The sequence below is a fragment of the Lathamus discolor genome, chromosome 2 (genome assembly GCF_037157495.1).
Source record: "Lathamus discolor isolate bLatDis1 chromosome 2, bLatDis1.hap1, whole genome shotgun sequence".
Taxonomy (NCBI): Eukaryota; Metazoa; Chordata; class Aves; order Psittaciformes; family Psittacidae; genus Lathamus; species Lathamus discolor.
In genome coordinates this window covers 84690291-84694282 of record NC_088885.1, presented here as the reverse complement: position 1 = coordinate 84694282, position 3992 = coordinate 84690291, and the positions used below count along the sequence as shown (strand labels likewise).

At 43.4% G+C, this 3992-nt stretch overlaps 1 non-coding gene across 1 annotated transcript; it reads left to right on the top strand.

The window, feature by feature from the left end:
• Positions 1-889: 889 nt before the first annotated feature.
• Positions 890-962, top strand: TRNAK-CUU (transfer RNA lysine (anticodon CUU)). The gene has a single exon. It is a non-coding gene; the product is annotated as a tRNA-Lys (tRNA).
• Positions 963-3992: the final 3030 nt, after the last annotated feature.

Genomic DNA, 3992 nt, shown 5'->3' with positions numbered 1-3992 from the left:
TTTGTCTACCTCTTCTTTGAAATACACAAAAATTTCTCAGTTTTCATTGTGTAATGACCTTTCATAAGTCACTGAATGCAGTGGGCTCCATGACACAGCTGGATCCCATCTGCCCTAGACTGACCACTTGTCCTGGGTTTACCAGGAGCCATTTTGCTCCTTCTTAGTAACTGGTGCAAGCTCTGTGTTTTGACTTCCAGCCTGGGCAGAGAGCTGATAACACCGATTGCTTTTAATTGTTGTTAAGTAATGTTTATTCTGGCCAAGGACTCTGTGAGTCTCATGCTCTGCTGGGGACGAGGGAGGCCGGGAGGAAGCAAAGACAGGACACCCGACCCAAACTAGCCAAAGAGGTATTCCATACCACAGCACATCATGCCCGGAGAGGTAACTGGGAGTCACCCAGAAGGGCAGGCTCTCTCTCTTCGGGGGGGTCGAACTTGTTCGGCGGTGGTATCGTATTCTCTTGTTATTTTCTCTTATCAATATTATCATTGGCAGTAGCAGCAGTGATTTGTGTTATACCTTAGTTACTGGGCTGTTCTTATCTCAACCCATGGGAGTTACATTCTCCTGATTCTCCTCCCCATCCCTCCAGGAGTGGGGAGGGTCGGGGGGGGGGTGGTGTGAGTGGACGACCTGTGTGGGTCAGTTTAAACCACGACAGTTCTTTTTGGGATAGTCATAGTGAACTATGCCTGGGCAGGGCGAAGCCAGAGGAAACTCTGGTGGAGGTCCGTAGCGGTCCTGACGTGTGTGAGTCAGGGGCCGTCGACGAAAGCCCGCGGCGCAATGAAGGTGAGGGCGGGCGCGTGCCGGCTGAGGTGGGATCCCAGGGCATGGCGAGCGAGAAGCCCCGAGCGCACCACCAGCCCGTCTCGCCCATGCCGCCCGGCTAGCTCAGTCGGTAGAGCATGAGGCTCTTAATCTCAGTGTCATGGGTTCGTGCCCCACGTTGGGCGCCCCCCCCCCCCGACCCTCCCCACTCCTGGAGGGATGGGGAGGAGAATCAGGAGAATGTAACTCCCATGGGTTGAGATAAGAACAGCCCAGTAACTAAGGTATAACACAAATCACTGCTGCTACCACCAATGATAATATTGATAAGAGAAAATAACAAGAGAATACGATACCACTGCTGAACGAGTTCGACCCCCCCGAAGAGAGAGAGCATGCCCTTCCAGGTAACTCCCAGTTACCTCCCTGGGCATGACGTGCTGTGGTATGGAATACCTCTTTGGCTAGTTTGGGTCAGGTGTCCTGTCTCTGCTTCCTCCCGGCCTCCCTCGTCCCCAGCAGAGCATGAGGCTCACAGAGTCCTTGGCCAGAATAAACATTACTTAGCAACAATTAAAAACAATCGGTGTTATCAGCTTTCTGCCCAGGCTGGAAGTCAAAACACAGAGCTTGCACCAGTTACTAAGAAGGAGCAAAACAGCTCCTGGTAAACCCAGGACACCACTGGAAGACTGCTGTCATCAGGTACAGGCAGCAGTGATGCTGAGCATGTGCAAGTTCCCCTTACAGCAGCTGGCCCAGTAGATGACTCTCCAAACCCAGGTCTCCCACAGCTGTTGACCCCGGAAAACATCAACCCATTGAGGTTTGTAGTCTGAATTCTCTTGCAGGTGCCTATATCTTTTAACCTATAGTCCTGCTAGTCAGAACTGAAGCTGGCTAGCCTTTTCAGAGGCATGCAGAATAAAAAGACCTCACACCTGGTTGGTAGCTACAGATAGGATTTAATAAAAGTAGAGGATAGGCTGCAGTGGTCAAATGTAAAGGTCAGACAGACAGACTGACCTGCAAGCAGGCCACCTGTTTACACGCAGCATCTTTTATCCCCTTTCAACTATTTGTTCCTTTCTGATTGTCATGGTCAAAACAGTATCTTAATATTAACCTGAAGTTTTAGCTACTGATTCAAACATTACAAGCAAACAAAGCAACCTCCTGACCCCCAAATACTAAAAAAAAACCAACCAAAACCAAAACAAACCCCCCCCCCAAAAAAAAACCCCACCAAACCAAAACAAAACTCAGGGAACCCATTTCCTTACCTTCTGCCAGGCTCAGCTTCAGTATAACAGCTTCCCTAGCCCCTTTCTAATCCATCTCCCCTTGTCTTCAACAAGCATCACCATCAGTCCCTCCTAGTCCCTTCAGCAAGCTGATGGACACTTCAAGGGACCAAAGCATAATGTTTTCTTTCTGCCAGTTCTTGCTTCTTAGTAATTTCCCCCAAGTCAAGGATGGATTTCTACCCTCCGTTGTCTCCTTGGGGAATTAGGCACAAAATTTGTGTCAGAGGTCAGCAAGGGTGCCAAGGTTAGATGAGACTGTTAAGATGACTTTTTATCCTTAAAATATTGTGGTCTAATTGCGATTTCATTCGTATCATGACTCACTTAACATATAGATAATATTTATCTGTGTATTTAATTTTCTAACTATGTGACAAAGAAATGAGAAATGTATTGTTTGGTCATTCAAGAAATGTATCCCTAAAGTCACAGTATCTAGAAGGTAAGACACTGAATGTTCCAAAACTACTTTCTATCATTAAGCGAGTATTAAATTTATAGAAAGATTGCAGAATAGGACTTCTAAATGATAGCTCAACTCTGTAAGGGCAAAATTAATTACATTATAGAGCACAAAGCAGAGCCACAGTAAAGAAGCAGAAAGCAGACAAAGCAGAACTTCATATGGAAAGGGCTACAGACAGAGAAATTGTAAACGCATTTAAGTGCCACGTTATCCCTACAAACAATCCAGTGCTGGCAGCAATACTAAGCGGGGAAAGGAGTAAACCTGATGATAATTTCAGTTGTAGTTGGATTCAGATAGAATTTCCTACCTTGTTGTCTGTATTAAATAATGTATTTTGGAATGTATTTTATTTAGTAAGACCCTAGTGCTGTATTTTCAACACTTCATGGATCAGAAAGGCCAGAAGACAGCTACATATGGAGATAAGTATTAATGTGGAAAAGGAACAAATTTATGATTTATTTCCTGTCTTAATTTTTCTTTCTATATGAGGGGTGTTTTATTGACAATGACTGACAGAAGAGCTACTCTTACCTTCTTGGGGTTGATTTCTTCTCTAGATGCTCTTCTTTTTTGAAAGATTTCTTTTGAAATTATGTAGGTTTTCATTCTTCGGGGACTAGTTAAGCTGCATCCTGCTTTTGGCTATGTGAACATACTTTCAAAATATGGCTATTTATTAATTTGTAGTATGTTGTACTTAAATGATGACTGTTCATTACCTGCAGCCACTATATTTTGAAAACAAACATGAGGCTTTTACATGCTCTTTTCTCTCTGATTTTTGCTTGAAATAAATATCACGCTTCACTGGGTTCATCAGCCTCTGCTTCTAAAATCTACTCTAATCCTGCTTCTTTTCATGATGTCTATATTATTTTGATATTTTATGAACATATGGTATTTCAGTATCTTGATCAGAATGCTCTTGTGTATCACTGATGCCAGTTTGGAAAACTATGAAAAATGCATCACTTCATTAAACTGGAGTACAAGATGAACCTAAAAGTTTGCTTTAAATGTAGCAGAGTTCACTACATTATTAAACCATCAGGAGTTTCTGTGTTAGCATTACTGATGATATTTAAGTACAGGAGATAGATTTTCTTATTGGGAAGCAGCTAAGGAAGATAAGGTGCTTGCCTACCTAGTTACCTAGCAGGGCTTTATTTCCATTGCTTCCCCCAAACCCCCAATCAGTACTGCAACTCAAAGCCTTTGTTTATTTTTGCCTTGCTGATGTTTGCTGGTATACCTCTATTATGAAAACACCTATACAGTTAGCTTTCATAGGGCTTTCTGCACTTGTTAAGCATCTTGACATCCATTGCCTGCACACATCTACACTTTTAAAAAAGAATTATGCTTGGATATAGAATCACAGATTCATAGAATAGTTAGCGTTAGAAAAGACCTTAAGATCATCTAGTTCCAACCCC